The sequence below is a fragment of the Psittacula echo genome (genome assembly GCF_963264785.1).
Source record: "Psittacula echo genome assembly, chromosome: 17".
NCBI classification, from domain to species: Eukaryota; Metazoa; Chordata; class Aves; order Psittaciformes; family Psittacidae; genus Psittacula; species Psittacula echo.
The window spans coordinates 1,450,875-1,470,422 of record NC_137753.1 but is presented as its reverse complement, the minus strand read 5'-3'; the positions used below and the strand labels follow the sequence as shown (position 1 = coordinate 1,470,422).

At 48.2% G+C, this 19,548-nt stretch overlaps 1 protein-coding gene across 2 annotated transcripts in view; it reads right to left on the bottom strand.

Annotated features, from left to right (window-relative positions):
- PRDM16 (PR/SET domain 16) overlaps positions 1–19,548 on the bottom strand; it is a gene marked incomplete at both ends in the record, with an annotated part of 259,353 nt that overhangs the window by 57,471 nt on the left and 182,334 nt on the right. The gene's annotated exons all lie outside the window — the stretch shown is intronic.

Below are 19,548 nucleotides of genomic sequence, written 5' to 3'. Positions count from 1 at the left end.
GAACAAAACCCCAGATCCTAGGGACAGTTGTGAAGTCCTTGTTCCTGAGCACCGACCTCTGCTCTGACCTCTGGAATCTCTGCTTAACTCTAAAAGCCAAATCCAGCTGAAACATGCCTGTTGCTACATCCTCGTCTAGACTTCAAGCATATAACACAGTTGGCAGGTTTAGGCATTCTTGCCGAGATCAATGACAACGAACCTTCTGCACCCCAGTTCTAGGAGGATTTGTGGGTTACACAGAGTGGTAAATAGGACATGAAAGTCAGGGTAGGAAACGCTGCGTTGTTACTGTTCTTTCCAGTATCAGCTGCCTTATCTATTTGTTATTGTTGCTTCAATCAGCTTTTTAGAGGAATAAATGCAAAAGCTACCAGAGAGAAGAACTTGGCACGATTTTCAGCAGTGCCAAATGCCCTGACATTTTAAGCCATATTTCTCAAAGACATGACAAAATGGAAGAAAAAAGAACATTAAATCAGTAGTTCACTGAACTAAATGTATACCACTAATGACCACATTATCGTATGAGCCACTCAAAGCAGTTAACACAGCTAATGATCAAAGGAAGGGAACTATCTCAGCTTGGATACAGCAATACATACAGAGGATTCGTTGTATTTTCACTGGGTTTATACATTCTTCTGCTAGGCACAGAGTAAAACAAGGGAAGGATTAGTGAAGCCCATGCGAACACACTGATAAGCAAGCAAAACTACTACACAGAGAAGGGGGAACCTTTTGTGTGCTGTTGCAGCAGGATGAGATGCTCTCAACACCAAGTCCTCCCTCTTAGCTTGTGCACAAGGATTCTTGACCAGGATGCTACAGGCTAGTTTGTTACGGAGCTGGCTTGGAAAAGGTCTGTGTGGAAGGGAAGGGAATGACTGCCAATGGCAGCTGTTAACTCACACTCGTCTGTATGGATGGTAGCTGGCAGGCTCATCACTGGCAGGATGTCAGTCACAGCACACAGGGAGCAGCGGCCTTACTGGAATCAATGGCAGTTTCTCCCAGTTGCCGGTAAACCCCCCTACATTTACCTAAGTATATCGCAATGGGTGCCTGAAGAGCTCTCCCCATAAATCCCTATGGCCACACCAGGCCCATCTGAGTGTCTGGGTGCAGGATAATGATCCTGAATCCATGCAGAGCCGGCCTTGGGCCTGGCTGCGTGCAGTGGAGCTGGTGCTGAGCCACAGCCGGCAACACCAATGGGGTCATCAATAAATGCAACATCAGGAAGAATAAAACTTTACCATTCACCTTATGTAACTTTTATTTTACACTCGATTAACTTTTATTACCAACTCCAAAGAATAAAGGCATTCTTAGCGCAGGGAATTAGAAACAGCCTTTTGGAAAAGGGGAAAAGAAAGGGAAAAAGATGCTCTAATATTAGGGCTGCATTCGCTGGCAGCTCAGAAATAGCAAGAACAAGCAGAGTTGAAAACATGCATGTCTAATTCACTGCTAACAGAGAAACAGCCTTACCTTCCTTGAGCCGTGTCAAGTAACCCCATGCTTTACTCACACGCTGTGCCCTGCACTTCCCAGGATCAGACCTCAAGTGCTACACCAAGGCAAGAAATCCCCGAGCTCTGTATATACAATAACTCAGTGTGACAGCAACTGCTTGGGCAATTATTGCTTTCTAATTGCAGCAGAAGAAGAACCAACTGCACAAAGTATTTATTAGGATCACCAAGGCGGATGCATCTGCACCGCACTCACAAGCAAACTGTGTCCCAGGAATCTCTGTGAGTAAATCAAGAGGGAGCCGCACCTTGCTTTATCCCCTTTAACTCACTCTGCTTATTTTCTGAAGCTTTTACGGACGTCAATCATGAGCTGCCCCCACTGAATCCACCATTGTTTGATAAACTGGACAGTGCCCTTGGCCATCATGCCTGAGAAGTCAGGGGACTGCCTAATGTCTGGGTTTAATATGGGCCAAGTTCTTTTCCTCCTCCTGTTTAGTATAATTTTATACTGGGTGGACACATTTAGGGCCTGAATGGTTTGACAGTAATGATTAATACCCTGCATTAGGAGATTCCAGTGAAAGTATTCAGGAGCACGCTGTGCAGTTTGGTTCTCATCAGATGGTCAGGTCTACAGGCCTATTAAAAACAGCAGGAGAGCTGCAGACTTAATCACAGAGGCTGGGCCCATGGAGGGAGGAAGAGCGAGACACAAAAAGAGGAGCGAATGAATACAGTGACAGAGCAGAGGTGCGGGAGAGCTCGGCTCCACTCGCGCTCGCACCAGCGATGGAACCAGGTGAGGGCTTCTTGAAAAGCCGTGTCCAAAAGTGAGTCAAACACGAAATCCCTTTCCAGAGCTGAAGCAGGTAAGGTTGGAGCCTGTCTGAGACAGTGACAAAGAGCTGAAGGTGAGAATTAGGGTCTGAAAGCAAAATCTTTAGAAAGACAAACAGAGCAAAACCAGAAGAGGTAATGCTAATGCTGGTACAGAAAAATCATAGAACCTCAGCCTGGTTTGGGTTGGAGGGACCTTAAAGCTCATCCAGCTCCAACCCCTGCCACGGGCAGGGACACCTTCCACTGGAGCAGCTTGCTCCAAGCCCCTGTGTCCAACCTGGCCTTGAACACTGCCAGGAATGCATCAAAACAGTTTTAGGCAAGAAAGCGGAGCAAACAAGGCACCCAGAGAAAGGCACTGCAGGCTCCTACAGCTGCCTGGTGCCTTGCTGTTAGTTCATGGTCAGAGTCATCTTGGGCTGGCTGGAAAGCTCATTACAAACCATGGGCCCAACCGAGGTCCCCAGTAACTCAGCAGGAATGTCGAGAGCTTCAAGCGGAGCCTCCTGACCCCGCACTGAGGGGCAGCAGCTTTCCTACACCACAGTCAATAACTCAGGGTAAAGAACTGGGGATGATCTCCCAGGACAGGCTCCCGCTGCAATCTGTGCAATGAAACATTCAGCATCCTCCATGTGAACAGGGACACGTGTGTCTGAAGAACCCGGGACCGTGTGCTCAGCAACAACAGTGGGGAGAGGTTCTGCTGTTTCTCTCTTAGAATAAGAGCACAGAGGATATACAGAGACAACGTGGTGTTCAGAGGTTTCAAATATGCCCTTTGGACAAGGGATTTAGGGACAAGACAAGGGGAATGGCTTTAACCTGCCAGAGGGGAGATTGAGACGAGCTCTTAGGCAGAAGCTCTTCCGTGTGAGGGTGCTGAGGCGCTGGCACAGGGTGCCCAGAGAAGCTGTGGCTGCCCCATCTAGTCTGGGATTCTGTGATTCTATGAATATTTGATAAAAGAAGTCAATAACAGATTGACCAACCAGGAAATATTCCATTGAGGAACACTGGAGGCTGCCAATGTGCAGAACCAGCTCAATGGAATTACTAACTTTTGCTATTGAAAAAGGGAGGGATTTTGGCTGCTTTTGTAATGTTTGGTGAAAGTTTAGCTCTTAAACCAAGCATCTTTCCACCTAACAGAGACCGTATCCTCCTCCCACCATCGGAGCTGGTCTGCACACCCCAGCCCTCAGGCAGGGTGCTGGGGCCTCCTCTGCTGCAGAGGGTAACTGAGGCCCCTGTTTGCTGTCACCTTTCCACAGTGCTGAACTGACAGCAAACCCCAAATCAGCATTAAACCCCAACAACACACAAACAGCACACAACAAAGGCCTCGAGGGGCTCAGGGGCTGCAAATCCCCCTTTTTCTGGAGGTCTGAATAACAACAAACCCAAAACAATAATTAATTCTTCTCCAATGCACAGCCCCAGTTCAGTAACAAGCGCTAAAAATACATCTGAACCTTAGAAACAAAAGAGGAGGCTCGGAGCACTTTGAACGTTTGCTCCAATGATTAAATAAATTAGAGCTGAGCTTCTAAGAAGGGAAGGACAGAAAGTTCACCACCAGCACAAGATGTTGCCAGGTTTTGACTTGTTTATGAGCAGAAAAAGGAGGAAAAGCAGCACATTTTAACAGGTTCCAAAACCCCAGGCATTGTTCATTAGTGAGTGACGATATGATTTGCAGACCTATGGGATCACAGGGTGCCCAGAGAAGCTGTGGCTGCCCCATCCCTGGCAGTGTTCAAGGCCAGGTTGGACACAGGGGCTTGGAGCAAGCTGCTCCAGTGGAAGGTGTCCCTGCCTGTGGCAGGGGTTGGAGCTGGAGGAGCTTTAAGGTCCCTTCAACCCAAACCAGGCTGGGATCCTGTGACTGAATAACACCAATACCCTGCCCTCCTATGGGGCTCTGACAACTGCTAAGTCACCACTGTGTCCGGTCCATCCCAACCTCCATGTGGAACTGCAGGGAGACTCCGACCGTTCCTTCCTAAAAATACTGTTATTGAAATCCAATGCTTTTTTTTTGAAGACACAAGGAATGTTCCCTTCACATATTTAGAACATCACTGAAAAAGATCATTGCCTGAGGATAGGAACTCCTCTGATACGCGTTTAGCAGCAAAAAGCATTTCACTGAGCCTTGGTACATCCAAACGGAGCATAGGGCTCTCCACAACCTACACACAAAGCCAAGCAAAGCCCAACCTTCTCAGCCACATTCACAACTATTAATCCAATATAACAATTCTCTTCTGAGACACCAAAAGAATGCAGGGCTCTACGGCAGCCATGGAGCCTGTGCAGCAATTCCTTGTCCCCCACTGCTTTCCCATAGCTCAGAGCAGCTCTGGGAGCTGCAGAAAGAATGAGTGTTCCCCTTCTGGAAGCATCATCTTTTTATGTTCATTGGGTGCCTGACGGTGATGGACAGCAAGAGAATACGGGGACAGGACTTCCAAACACCCTCCTGATATCTTCACATTATTTGGATTTGCAGGTTATCAGTGGGGCAGCAACTTCAGCTATGACCTCATTAACTAATGTGGCCACATCAGCACCTCTCCACAGCCCTTATCACTCATCATGTGTCATAAAGCAGCCCGTTGACACCTCCCGGTGAATACCCCTTGTATCTTATCTCCTGCAGGGATAGGACCCTCGCTGGGAGACAGAGAGCACGGCGAGGAATGCGGCGAGGAGACAAGGCCAACAGCAGCAGCTGACAGGGGATGATTTCTCAAACAAACACTGAGTGGGAAATTAATGGGCTTTGCTTTGCCACTGACAATCCTGAGCAGAAATACATTAACTTGTGACTGCTATAATTTAAGAGTTATTACTGTAATTTCAGACCAAAGCTACTGGGACACTTCCATCACGCTGCATCCAGAAGGCAGCTGCTTTGCCCTCCTATCAGCACCACTACGTGAGCAAGGTCCAGTAGCTGTCATTTGCAAGAATACAGACTTATTCCTGGCGGCTGGATGGTGGAATTCTCTTCCCATGTCTGAAAACCACAACAGCATTTTCTCCTAAAAAACCTCCTTCTTTCGCATCTCGCAAGTTGGACACTGGGAGAAAAAGCAGCACACCCAAAATAGGGCAGCTCCCAAGCAGCTGGAGTGGAGATCAAAATGATGCTGGAACATCTTATCTTGTTTTACCTAGTGTCACCCTTCTAAAGACGGGTTTTAAAAGCTGGTGTTGGTAGGAAAGTGGCACGTTTGCACGGCAGAAGCTGTCCATCCCTCTGCATGCACAAGGAGCACTCAGCACGCCAAGAGGGATGTGCAGGGATGGGATGGATTGAGGCAGCAGCACACCTATTTTCAGAGTCACAGGGAACCCTCCATGCTCTTCACTGCTGTCATCAAAACAAGCTCCAGTGGGCAAGCCTGCTTTGAAGTAACTCAATGGGACTCTTAAATGGTATTTCAACTAAAAACCCAACAGACCCAGATGGCACAGAAAACTTCCTGCACTTAAATGGATGTGAACGTGACGCAATGCTCACAGTGAGGATGGCAACGCCACAGAGAAGATGGCACATCCCCTCCAACCGAGATGGGAACCACAGCCCGCGTTCTGTGCTCGCTGGCCTTGCTGTGTGCCAAGCTCCAGTGTGCTGAGAGCAATGACCAGGAATGATGATCTGCTCAAGGCACGGCCAAAAGGAGCACAGAAACATGGGCACGTGTCCTGGTGAGTCACGGATGCTCTGTGCAGCTTCGAGATTGTTCTTGTGTGGTTTTTTCCTAATGCCTCCTCTATGAAACGGTGTTAATCATCTTTTCTGTGACTTGGTTGCACCTTGAGCTGTCAGAAACGGTCATCCTGGAGTAGTTACAGGAGGTGGCTAAAACCTGAAATTCCCATTCTACAGACTGAAAGCTGAAAATACACTTTCTGTGCATCACAATCACATCATCTCCCATCACACACCCAGGACAGTCAAGGTCAGCCCCAGACCCCGTCATCTCCCCAGACACCAGATTTTGGTAAATTGATTTACCACTTCGAATTAAACCCACACAATCAGAACCCCCAGTGCTCAAACACACAACTCGAACGTGCTCTTCTTTCTAATTGTCTTTTCTTCCCTGCTTTTTAAAAAAGCATCTTGTCCTCCGTTACATTTTTGCTGCTGTGACCTGAAGGCATAACCAGGGAAGACCAACTTGTGGGATCAAAGAGCTGTAAAAGCCACAACTCTGACAACTTGGGTCCCAAAAGCTGAACTCTGAAAACTCACAAGACCTTCTGTTATTTTCTTGTATCCCAAACCTGTTATTGAGCCTGGAGACTGAAAGATCCCTTACAATCAACACCGGGATAAAGACTCTTCTCTATGCCTTTTCCAGACTTAAACCCAGATCTTTTATTAAACCACATTAACCTAAACATCCTCCCTTTATTTCTCCCCTGCTGGGTAACACCATGTCGGAACACGAGCTGCCAGAAAACCTCAGTGTCCTGCTGAAAGCTGTAAAAGAGGCTGACTAAATGCACAGAGCAGAAAGCATAAACACCTCGGGCTGACATATTCTGCATGGATTAAACTGACCAGGACCATCACCGTGACTCTCCTCAAAAGCTATTCAACAAAAGCAAAAGCTGATAAACATTTTCCATACCCAACATGCCAGGAAAAGGCCGCTTTGAAACAGAAAAGCGCGATGGTGGTGCTGCAGAAGGTTCCCGGGCAGCAGGAATAGCTCAGCCACCACAAAGCCCATATTGTTTGGGAGCCGCACGCAGTCAATGCACCTTTGTGTGCTGGACTCTAGAGGCAGCATTGTCCAATGCATTGAACACAGCGGCCAGAGCAGGGACCCGATGTTCCCAGCCCGGTCCTGCACTCAGCCCTTCTGCATTTCAGCTTCTTGGGGTTTTGAAAGTGGCTGCTTATCACTGCCCATCTCTTTGCATGGTGCCAGCGTTAACTGCTCGTACACAGAAGGGCTCTGGAACCTCAAAGTGCCTACAGGGAATCTGGAGATGGGTTTTGGACAAGGGCCTGTAGGGATAGGCCAAGGGGAATGGCTTGAAGCTGCCAGAGGGGAGACTGAGCTGAGCTCTTAGGCAGAAGCTCTTCCCTGTGAGGGTGCTGAGGCGCTGGCCCAGGGTGCCCAGATTGGTGCTGGCTGCCCCATCCCTGGCAGTGTTCAAGGCCAGGTTGGACACAGGGGCTTGGAGCAAGCTGCTCCAGTGGAAGGGGTCCCTGCCCGTGGCAGGGGTTGGAGCTGGGCGAGCTTTAAGGTCCCTTCAACCCAAACCAGTCTGGGATTCTGTGATGCTCTATTTATTTGTAAGACCTCTGAAGCTGCTAAGCAAACACCCGTACAGGCCAAAGCGTTGGTGCTTCCCAAGCCTCAGCTTTCAGAGGTTGGTGCACCAGAGACTGTCTTGAGCATTCCCTGAGAGAGTCATTACTTTTGGCAAACTTGCCCGGAGCCAGTGTAACTGTCCAGCAGTGGGCTCTGCACAGCAGGCAGCCTTTGCACTCCCTTCGGGTCTTCAGGAAAGAAAACTGACAGAAAGCTCAATAAACCAACTGCTCTCCCATTGATCAGATTTTGATTCAGAAAATTCAGCAGGCAGTGTGGTGCTAAATTATTAACGAAGCGTCATCATTCACTGGGGACATGTTCTCTTGGATGCTCTTTAGGAAAACAAAATGATCCTTTGCATGTAGGAGACAAAGGAATATCATCGGCCATGAAAGCAAACTGCAATGGGTGTTTGAATTCACCCATTTGTGGTTTCCCCATCCCTGGCAGTGTTCAAGGCCAGGTTGGACACAGGGGCTTGGAGCAAGCTGCTCCAGTGGAAGGGGTCCCTGCCCGTGGCAGGGGTTGGAACTGGAGGAGCTTTAAGGTCCCTTCCAACCCAAACCAGCCTGGGATTCTATGGGGCTGTCCCTGCATTCCAAATCCTGGATGTGGTGATCAGATGAAAGCAAAGCTGAGGCTGAGCCTTGGGCACACAGGTGAGCTCAGCACTGCACAACTGGGACACAGGAATAAGGAATTCTGGCAGCACAAGCACACACTGAGGCTTGGACACCTTCCCCTCTGCTTTCCTACTGACTAAAGCATGACAAAACTTAGATCTCACTGTGACGTTCCTGAATCCTGTGCCTGCCCTAACACCGACCTCAACGCTTGTCATGGGGTGGTATTTAGGTGAGCAGGGATCACCAAATCACCCTCCTGTAACTCCAACTGAAAGCAGAGCAGGAAACCGATCCCAAGCCTGAAATGAAAACATCTTCCATGGTCAGAGCACCTCGTGTTTGCCTAAGATGGCATCTTACTTTCTCCCTTCCTTTTAAGTCCCCTGTACCTCGCAGGTGTGTGCTGGTTCATTTTCTTCCCCCTCAGATGGATTACAGGCTGAGCAGCGCTTCTGTCCCGAGCTCTCCCATCTCTCATTATTAGCACTGCCAACTTGCCCAGCACAATGCTCAGTGTCAGATAAACGAAATCTGCTCCTGCCTGTTCTGTAACTGATATCAGCTCCATAGTGACAGTCCCTGACCTAAGGACCCCAGGCTTTGTTTAGCGCTACATCTTTGTTGAGAATGGAGTCCATACACATCAAAAAATCACCAATATTAATTAAATCACAGATCCTGTTATCACTTTACTGAATAATGGGTTTTGTCAAGCCACACTGGGCAGCCTCAGCAAGACTTTGCTACTGACAACATTCAGAATACCAGATTTTCCAATACTTTCCTGCATCCGACCCACAATCTATTTGACTTTGTTGTTACTGTTGTTGTTGTTATGACCAGTGGCAACTTGTTAAAAATCTATCTATATGCAGCACAATCCTCTGCAGACATGTACTGAGATTCTACAGGATTCTTTTTCTAATGGAAAAAATAGTGAAGCTGATAACCAGCAGCAGCCTGCCTGCAAAATGGGTATTCTGGCAATGTGGAATGTTCTGGCAATGTTCAGCACAACAGGCTCAAAGTAACAGAATTTGGAGTTTAAAAGCATTTATGATGGAACAACAGTTCCATCACCTGAGAGCAGGGTCTCTTTGTTTTAGGGATACGTCCGCATGCCGAAAACATTCCAACCTGGCATTTACTCCACGTTACAGATAGCAGAGGAGGGCATCCATCGAGGTAAGGACTTGTATGGGCACTGCAAGGCTGTACAGAATCCAGACCAGAATCTGGGAATCCCGTTTTGCTCCCAAGTGGCTTCTTTAAGCATTCTATCAGTTAGATGGGCACCTCCAAAAGTCACTTGTGGCACATGTAAGCTACTATAGCTAAGGGCAAATACCTTTCCAAGGGGCTTTTCTAAAGCCGGATGAATGAACACCTCCTTTCTGTATCCTCAGCGCTGTCCAAAGCCAGAGAGCGTATCCCAAATGCAGACATTTTCTTCTGCAGCTTCACAGCCAAGCCTGGCTGTCACAACAGTGAGCAGGAGCTGGCTTGCCTTCCTCTGATGACTGCAATGGGAAATTATGTCACTATGCACAAGAGGGCTGGCTCCTGCCAGCCAACTCCATCTACTTCTTTCAGGCAATGATAGAGACTTGGAGACAGCAAACAACTGCAAATGGGTAAATAACAATGAGAACAACAACAACAGTAATAATAAAGACGTGGAGGATCCTTTCCTACCTACTCTACAACTCTAAAAGCAAACACAGTGAAAAAGACTTGCTCAGTGCTGCAGAATTGTGGAGGTCAAACCACGTTGTGAGTGAATCCAGTCCCACTTTGGCATTCCTTGAACACATCCCAAATACAGAATATACCTGACCCTGCAGAAACTCAAAGCATTTCCCCTCTGCAGTCAGCACAACACAGCTCGCAATAGAAACGGTAACACCCTCCTCTAGCAACAGCTACTCACACGTGCAAGCTCACTACTATCCTCTTAAGGCTCTAATGCACATAAAAGCCGATGTTCTGCACAGAGACCTGTGCTCTAAGAACATCAGGAAGCAGAAGCTGCTACTGTAGTTGAGTCAGTTTTTAATTATTCATAATAAAACCACATCTCTAATCAATGTGAAAAACATCTATGAGAACCATTTCAATGCTACTGCTGTCAGTTACTGCACCAGCTTGAGAGGTTTGATGAATCTCAATGTGCAGTCCAGATTTCTGTATGGATCAGAGGAAGGGCACAGCCAAGAGCTTTGCCATCTGGGGGCAAGGAGTCATCCAGGCAGGATGCCTTGTGCTTGGGGGCAGTCCAACAGAACAGGAGCTGAAGAATAACTGAAGAATTGAGTTGTATTACAAGAGATGTGCAGTGAGATCAGAGCCGAACTGTGAAGGTTGCTCAGGCAGGGGCCTCAGAACATTAACATTTCTTTAAATCTTTACAAATGCATTTCCCTTTCCTTTCCTAAGGAGCACCTACTGTAAGTAATGACACTTGGAGCAGAATCTATGGCTCTTCCTGAAGCAATCTAACATTCATAGCTCATTATTCCACAGGGATAACTTATGGCTTAATCTCCAGAACCTGCCTCTCCAATTCCTGCCTATAGCCCCAGAAGTTTTGTCTTCCTTCAGACTCACAATGTTGCTAGAAAGGGAAAAAAGGCATCAGGTGGGGAGAGGGACACTGCGGAGCCTGGCAGCACTGCGCATCCTCATGGAGCATCACCCAGCAGGAGAAGCAGGCAATGGAAAGGGAGAGCAAGAGGCCAGCGCTACTCCTACACTAAATGATATTGCTTTGACTGTAAATACACCAACCAAACTCCAGTGGCTGCCTCTGTCCTTCCCTCCGAGCTGAGCCGCCCTGGCAGCCTTAAGTTGAGTGTCTCTTTCTTATCAGATGAGAGCAGGCTGGAGTTTCACCATCCTGACTCCTGCCATTCTCCCTGCATTCATTCCCACTTCCTGCTCTCTGAAAGTCAAGCTCCCATTCACAAAAGACGGGCCTTATCTCCTTACCTCTTGACCCTGAAGCAGGGCTGCAGATACAGGGGTTTATTTCTGCGGGCAGCTAGCAGGTGACAAAGTCCTTTGGCTCTGTGTCTCTAAAGAATAAAGGAAACACCATCTTCTGACTGAGTTCCGTTGTGTTGAATCTCGACCTGCAAAACCCCTTTAAAACAATCTGTCCTTTACAAGCAGATCTTAGGAATTCAGAGGATGCTTGCGTTAAAATCAGATTCACCTTGAATTATGACAGTTTTCAGCAACAGGAATGGGTGGTTTCAAGAATGTTCTCTTTTGTTGAAGGCCAGGATTCAAAGTGACTGTCAGAGAACCGGCTCCTTCACTGAAGACACACCACACACAGCCCTTATCACGCTCCTTTTCATACTTGGCCCTGGCTTTGGCAGAGGTTTATCACGTCTCACAGCCATAGCACTTGAGCTGAGAAGCTTCAGTGGGGAAAGGACATGGGACAATTAAGGCAACTACAACACGAGTGCCCATGAAAACTTAAAGAGGCAGAAACAGAAGTGTTCTGCTAAGGATTTGGGAGAAGAAATGTTTACTTGTGAGGCAGCATTTCAACCCCTGCCCTTCAGCACCAGCTGTCAGCTTTCAGAGGTATAGCGAGTTCGGGGCTGTTATTTTATTATAAACCTGTATTTAAAGACTGCACTGTCCCTGTGGGCTTAAACCCCCCCAACCCCTGCTCACTGTCCTCCTTCTGAGCATCCTGCAACTCAATGCTTTGCAAATGAAACCACAGAAAACCTCCAAAGCTAACAGCAAAACTGCTCTTTTTGTACTTACAGCTACTAAAATTTCTGTTGCACAATTTAATCTAAAATACATGGACAGGGCTTGGAGCAAGCTGCTCTAGTGGAAGGTGTCCCTGCCCATGGCAGGGATTGGAGCTGGATGAGCTTTAAGGTCCTTTCCAACCCAAACCATTCCATGATTTGATGGTTCTATGATTCCATGCCAACCTTCAGTCCCTGGCTCTGTGCCCCTGCTGCCTGCAGCTGGCACCTGCAGCAGAGATCCCCGAGAGGAGGATCACTTGCTGAGACATCCATCCTTGCAGCAACTCCAGGAGGGAAAAGCTGACGCCAGGTCCTTGAGGGATTCACCCATGGGCTGGATGATCCTAGAGCATCCTCCGCTCCCTGCTCAGGTGAGTGCCCCGGTGAACAGGACAGTGCCCGTGCCCCCAAGGAAAGCTGTGCAGGAGCCCAAACTATGTCTAATAAAGAATTCAGCAGTACCTCGGTGCCCTTGTCTCAGGCGTCTAGTGTCAGATAAAAGTGACATGAAAGCATTTCTCCTCACTGCATCCAGAGCTCCTCGTGCCCCATGGTGGGACAGTGCTAGCTGACAGTGCACAGTAGTCACCAAATTGCTCAGCAAACTATGTCATGTACAAGATAGCACAAAGAGCCTGCATCTCACAAAGTGTCTGTGGGCCTTTGAACTCCTGATGAGCTCTGTGCGTTTCTCCTCTTTATTTTTGTAACTGCTCCAGGCCCCAGGGCAGGTGGTGCAAAAGGATCAAGACAGGGCTGCGAGGAGCAACAGAGCCTTGGTCCGAGGGGCAAGAGATGAACGCTTGCGCTGCAGCTGACAGGAGGATGATCCCACCACCCCAGGACTTCACACAGGTCCCTTTGGACGCATGGCAGAGAAAGGCACTTTTCTGCCTGCACAGCTATTCCTTCACTTTGATAGCAAGACAACTATAGCAGAAGCTATACCCTCCTCCCAGTTGGTTTATCACCTTTCCAGGCAGCCTGAACAACAGCTACTGGAATGAATTATTCAGAGACCTTTCTCCTCAGCCAAGAGACACAAAAACATCCCAATTTTGAGGCATTTTCACTGAGGATGTAAAAGCTTTCTTAAGGTGAGATATTCTTCCTTGATGCTCCTCCTGTGCCTCTGAACACAGCCCAGCTCCAGCATCCCAGATGTTGATGCTGTGGAGCTCACGTTATCAACAGGTAAGGCAGGGAGCTGATACGTTCTGTATCAGAAACATGATCAGCCGAAGGTCAAATAACCTATTGTCAGCATAAAGAGAATCCCTGTAATAGGCCCATCTAATGCTGTTGGCCTTAACTGTGTATGGCCTCAATGGAAAATGATTCCCAGTGCACCAACATGAGTAAGGGCTCAATGCAATGGGTGCAGCAGCTGATTCCTTTCATACCAGACGCAAAGACACATGGATTAAAGGATTGGATTGAGACAAGTGTGAAGTTAGGGAAAGCTGGTTTAAAGCTCTCTATCAGAAGGTTCTGGTGCGTTCACCACTGATCTGGCACAAGCCACATGAAGTTTTGCTTTCTGTGCTTTGGTTTGGTTGTTTTCAGAGTGCCTGCATGGTTTAGATGCTGGAGACGAAAGAGGAAAGGCTGTGGCTGTCAGTGGAGCTGCCCCACATCTAAGGAACACGGAGGAGATGCCCCTGTGCAACGCCTCATGGACAGAGAACTTCAGCACATGGGGAGGCAACTGGGACCAGGACTAAGACACACCTGAAAGGGCGTCCTTCCCTTCTCCCCACCTCTGCTTACCCGAGCAGCTATACCCATTTCAGAGGTGCTGCAAGGGCCAGCTCACTGATTCACTGAGACTCTTCATGTTACAACCAGAACCATTTCAAAGTCCAAGCATCAGCGTGGCACCCGCACGAGCCCCTTGCTGCCTCTCACAGCAAACTGAACGCAGACACCATCCACTTTTCAGTCCTAAATGCACGGGAATGGCGATGGAAACAGGCAGAGGCCTCTGTCGGCGCGTGCACCCCCCGAGGGGCACTGCCTTCCTTCACCTCCCGCTTTTCCCACTGTGACGCATCTTCCCAAGGCTCATATTTTCCGGTTTCAGCCTGGAACCTGCAGGAGCAGCAGCACAAGGCAATTTACCTCCGCATTCAATCTCCTACGATAACAGGTTATCTACATAGCAGCCTGCAGGTCAGGCCTCCCATAATGAGAGATGCCTGGCAGTTGACTGAAAGCTGATTCCTGTCAGAAGCTATTTTCTCTCCGAGACAGAGGAGACATTGTGCCCCTTGGTGCTTGAGTGTGGCCTTGGCTACTGCCAAAAGACCACCTTTTTTTTTCCCCTCGCTGAGACAAAACAGAATCCCCCTGCTGTCAGCTCTATCTGGGGCTGCTGAAAGGAGATGTATAAGCCCAGTAATGCTGCTGAGGAGATAACTGTCAAACAGCATGAAAAACGCTGCCTATCTACCGAGCCGAGGGACTGAAGCACCATGGAGGCTACAACTCAATGCTCAACAGCTCTTGGCATCTGTGAGGTCTCTTTCTTGGTTGCTTTTTAATACCCTGGTGAAAGAAAATACTGTGTGCACCAGTGGGATTCAGAACCTGCTGCTGCTCACCCAACGCTCCGGGAGCTGCTCTTCCTGGAGATGTGGAAGCAGCATTGTTCTTTGTGAAAGGGGAGGGGAAGTAGGCAGATTCCACAGGGGATGGCGTGAATGTGAGCCACATTCCCAACCTGCTTCATCAGCGCAGAAAAACAGACCCAAAGAGGACCGCAGACCTGCACCACGGTCACCAGAACTGAGCAGCTGTGTCCGTCACCAAAGGCTCTTGCAGTCACACACAGAATCAGATGCAGTTTGCACTGAGATGGGAATAAAACACAAAGTGAAGCACACGCAAAACTGACAGAAGGACTTGAAAAAAGATCAAATACTCTATGGATAAACATGAGAGGACAGAACAGTGCTGCTTGCAATTACAGGCTAGAAACAGGTAAAGCAATGACTTCCTCCCCAGCACTACCTGAAAGCCACCGCTGCCAGGAACCAATCCCCATGGAATTCTACCCAATAGCACCTCCTGGGCAGGGGGGCATAAAACAATGAACTGCACACACGAGCATGTCAGGAACAGAAAATGTAACCTCCCACCCCTTAAACTACTGAACATGACGGTGAGGTGGGTTAGTCCTGATCTGTTACCCTCCTACAAAGCCCTATGCAAAATCAACACCATTAGGGTAGTGCAAAGCCAAGTTCAAAACTACCAGTTGGCAGAGTTTTACCTCCCAAAGGCCTATTCTGCTCCCTAATGCCCTTTTTGCTTCCAAAAGCCATCAGTACATCTTAATGTCTGCAGGGACCCTTCGTTTCATCAGGCTAAAAGGTTCGGGGAGGAAAGCATCCTCCACGCGCTCTAAACCAGCCGCGGACCTTTGGAAACTCCTGAAAAGAAAGCGCAAATTGAGATCAGAATGTACTGAGCATACAGCACGCCGGAAACTGCTCCTTAACCCATCCCAATGCAGACCTCAATCCACAAAGTGATTAATTAGGTACCTTCTTTTGTTTTCATAAATGATAAGTAAATCCACTTAGTTTACATGAATTGGGCCTGCAGGGATTCCTTCTTCCTCACCCTGCGCTGGGATGGCAGCAGGCCAGGAACCAGCAAATGCTGCCATTTGTAAGTTATGTCAACTTGTATGTTTATTTCTTTTCTTGGGGGGGCACCAGTCTAGAAGGGATTGCAGGTTTCATTATTTAGTTCTGCTTTTCCTGCACTTAACCACAATATCGTTATCAAAGCATCCCCTGGCAAGTAAAGTACAAACTCTCCCATCTCTAAGTTTAGCCAGTAACAGCACAGACACGTGTAGTAACCATTATTCTCCCCTTTAGTGCATGAAAAGAACAATCTTCACTCACGGTGTAAGTCTAAAAGTAGTTTCAATTACACATTTTTGTATGTTTACATACCTAAATAGTATAGAAGCCAGTTCAGAGCTTATCAGCTACTATAATGAGAGCAGAACTTCAGGGCTTTGGTGTTATAACTTGGACGTTAGCCATTGGAAAGCTGGGATCAGGCTGAGAAATGCCTCTTTGACATCATTACGTTAGATACCACGTTGTTACAGATGGTGGCAAAAGGCTGCAAAGAGCCTGAGAAAAGCCTTTCATACTTCTTCAAGGTTCCTGGAACTTCTGAACCCGAGTTTTTACCGCCATGGATTACGGAATGAAGATCCACACGGCTTTAGGAACGCCAGTCCTTGCTCCATAAACTCCACGTCCCCACCCAACAATTATAAGAATGATCATCAAGACTTGCTTTCTAACACAGAGCAAGATCAAACACCAGCTCCTCCTGGCTGCATCTAACTGCTAGGTGAGAAGCGGCAAAGTGCCACTCACCTGGGACACGTGATAGCAAACCCCATGCAAGTCCCTTTTTCACCTCCAGAACGCTGATACCCATCCAGGTGAACCCCGCCGCGGGGAGGGCGGCAGCCACCGCATCGCATTAGCGGTGACAAACTGATCACCACGACTCCCTGTTGAATCCCAGCCCTCCTCAGACGGGAGCAGTAACGAGCGCTGCAGCAAGCTCAACAATCGAGCGCGTTTCTTAACATGCAAACCCTCGGAGCAAAGAGGCCGTAAATTGCACAATAATCAGAAGAATCCACTTTTTAACAGAGGCCCCTCTGCCAGCCTGGGTGTCTTTGATCAGAAACATTATTGGAGAGGGGAGAAGGCTGAACGTGTGAATTAATGACTCTCTGCGCTTCGTGGCCCAGCCAGGAAGCCTGCTATTTAGCTAAAGCCCTGCGATATGTATGGGGAGAGTGTTATCTAAACCACTAGGACGACTATAAAATATCTTAACAGCTTCTGCTGCTTAGCTGGAAGCAGGGCTCCCCTAGTATCTAATATGAAACAAGTGGTCCAGCCTGTGAAAGGCAGCTCTATATTCCGAGGCCGCAGCGGCTGGAAGCTATGGGGTCGTCTCAGAAGCTCTCAATTGTTTTTAAATTCTGTTTTTACAAGGAGCGTGAGATTTATAGGCTCTTGAGGGGAAGAAAATGATGTAACTTGAGTAAATCAACAGGCCATTTATTCCTGGCCCTGTTTCCTCTCTGTCACTGAGCTCTGGAACTAGCCCCCAAGCACTCCCTCTTCAAAACAAGAGGCAGCCTAAGCTGCAGACATCTTGCAGGGACAGTTAAAGGCACCGCTCGGGTTTCTGCTGGTGCATGGGCTGAAGGCGGGGGGCAGCCCCTGACCTGGGGCTCTGCGCAGACCTCCCCTGTGCCCCCGAAATCAGGAACTGCTGCACTCCATGCATTGGCCTCTGCCTGTGAAATCAGCGCATGCGGCTTGGCTCCATCCTGAGACAAAGGCGCACGCGCCTGCAGCTCTTACTGGGGTAAACCCCACATTCTGGGGTGTCTGATGAGACCCCTTCCCAAAGCATCTTCTACTTGAAGATGTCCCTGCTCACTGCAGGGGGCTTGGACCAGATGAGCTGTGAAGGTCTCTTCCAACCCACGCTGTTCTATGGCTCTGTGAGGACACGTTCCCTTCCAAGCAGCAATGGAGCACCTCAAAGAGGTGATTCCCATCCTGGGTCTGCTGTGATTTCCTTAGGATGCTTCTCAGATGAAAAGGCTCTTGCAAAGTGAGAAGTGTGGGCGTGGGGCAGGTACCCGCTGTGAGCAGAGCATTCCCATGGCAATGAAGACCCTGGGAGAGGGTTCCCCATAGAACCATGTGTCTGTAATGACTTATTTCACAGCACAGACGCTGCCCGGCTGGAGAGCCTGCTCCTACCGCAGGCATGCCTACAGGCTCCGCATAAGAAGACCATTTTAACCTTTGCACTCTCCAAATTTCAAGCCTTGCTACCATCCCCTCGTCTGCTCCCTTAACCTTGACCAGAGGAGGGAATATTTTCCTAAGCACCACTTTATGGCTCTACGCTGTAAAGAGAAGATCTTTAAGATCTTTTCCCCCATCTCTGCCCTATTCAACAGAGCAAACCACGTCTGCTCCCTGCTGACACGCAGCAAGCGGGGCCATTCCCCTGGCAGGCCAGGCAGCCAGGCTGACCCCTCACCTCTGACAGCGATCTTTATCTAGACTCCATCTTAACTATTTATCTCAGGAAGGTCACAAAGAAACTGCCTCTCCCAGGACCCCCCGGCCTCAGCCTGCAGAACGTTAAAATGCAGCTTCTTGGAGGATGCTGAAAACCAAACCAGCCCAGAAACGGATGCATTGCTTTAGAGCCATTAGGAAATGTTGGTGTTTCGAGAACTGCTTTCAGCTCCCATCTGTCAGCCTTGAACCCAGCAATGGAGACTCTCCCCTCATCAAACTGGGAGGCTCAGAAGGGCACCAGATCTTTGCCAGCAAGAAGGGAAAGGGTTTTGTGTCATTTTGACCTCCATTAATGTATTCTTGCCTGAAAGTTTTGAAGCTTTGCAAAGACAAAAACCTCAGACACCCTAAATCTTAAAATCTCTTGGAGAATACAGGGAACACATAAAGAGCTCCTCAGAAGCTCCAGCAGCATTAAAGAACTCTGCAGTGGGACTGAAGTTGAACAAGTTGCAAGGAAAGTTTTAACAAAGTTATTAACATGGAATGCTCTGTCCTCCTTGCACTGCTATTTCCCAGCATCACTGAAGAAAAGCCACACACACAATAAAGGGAAGAAGAAGGAGGAAAAAAGCTTGTAGTAAAAAACTGGGGTATAATTTTCTTCAATCAACTCCAGCTCATGACTGCAATTACCCCAAATCTCTGCGAACCTTGCTGTGATACACCAGGGACAGGTCTTGGAGCCTCTGTGGGTGGCAACCTTTCATCTGCCTCTCAAACTGTTCTTTATTGTAAGGTTTCAAATTAGCGCTAGCAGCAATGAGCAAATTTGATAATTCCATCTCAAATTAGTTAATGTAATGTGCCAGGAACCGCTAACTAAGGCTCTGCAAAGATGAAAATGTATCTGTGCAGCGTGGGGATGCAGGGTTAACCAGGCTGACAGCTCCCATCTCAAAAGTTGCTTTTTAATTACAGTGAAATTTTGCTTTAAATGTTCTCCCTTTTCCCCTTCCCGCAGTGTACTTTGTTCATTCCGGGTGGAAAAACACACTCCAAACACGTGAGCACACACGCTTTGTGGCAGCACAGAGCCTGCATCTGACCCAGAGAGCTGGGAATTGGGTGGAAATCATTAGGATCGTATGTACTGATCGAGCCTTTGTAGATAGCAAAGTGAACCGGGGATATGTTTCCATGGCAGCTTTCAATGCAATGAGCCAGTGATCCACATTTCAGATCCTTATCTCCAGTTTACCCAAACTCATTTGTTCTGGAAATCAAGATGAGACAGAGAGGTCTCCAGTGATGCTTTGGGTTTGACAGGCTGGGACTATGCGGGCATCTCATCACAGCTGCTGCTTTTCCTTCTC